General features: G+C 30.8%; 1 protein-coding gene across 1 annotated transcript in view; it reads right to left on the minus strand.

The window, feature by feature from the left end:
* Positions 1 to 708, minus strand: part of LOC119592519 (adenylate cyclase type 1-like) — a gene marked incomplete in the record, with an annotated part of 97,990 nt that overhangs the window by 10,707 nt on the left and 86,575 nt on the right.

Genomic DNA, 708 nt, shown 5'->3' on the forward strand with positions numbered 1-708 from the left:
GTTAAATAACATATATGGTCCTAATAACTACAGCACAATTTCACCATAAACAGTATGAAGTTTCAGGTAAAGTGTGGGTTATCCACCAAAAACAATGGTCAAGCTTCCCAGTTACATCTTCAAAGCTCTGCACAGTACTGCAAAACTAAATGCTGCCGTGGTTACTTGGAAAAGTTTGCGCAAAAATTAATAAGCCAGCATATTTACATCACCTGATGCAGCACAGAAAAAGAGTACATTCATAGTGATTACTTCTGCAAGTTGAAAAATATCTAAATCATTATAAAGCTTGTAGTAAAATTTGTCACAAAAATACTTGAATTAAGTGAGACTAAAAAGCACTTCAGTGTTCCCCATTATTTCAAAACATCAGTCCAAACTGTAATAAGAAATGCATAAACAGCAAAAAAATGTGACAATAAAAAAACAAAACTGTAAATAAAAATCATGATACATTTCATGCATAATAAAAATATATTTTTACATTATAAGAAATGCATATGTGAAAAAAAAAAATTTAATAAGTATGTAATTGAATCTACAGTTTTTCATGAAGAAGTCCTTGATCCACAGTACAAACCATACTATTCTCTGGTGCATTACTTCAATGTTCTACAATAGGTATTCAAGAAGAAGAGGATAAATAACAAAGGAAAACACTGACATCTGAACCAACAGAGAAAGACTTGCATAAAAACAGGTTTCAGT

This window comes from Penaeus monodon, chromosome 30 (genome assembly GCF_015228065.2).
Source record: "Penaeus monodon isolate SGIC_2016 chromosome 30, NSTDA_Pmon_1, whole genome shotgun sequence".
Lineage (NCBI taxonomy): Eukaryota > Metazoa > Arthropoda > Malacostraca > Decapoda > Penaeidae > Penaeus > Penaeus monodon.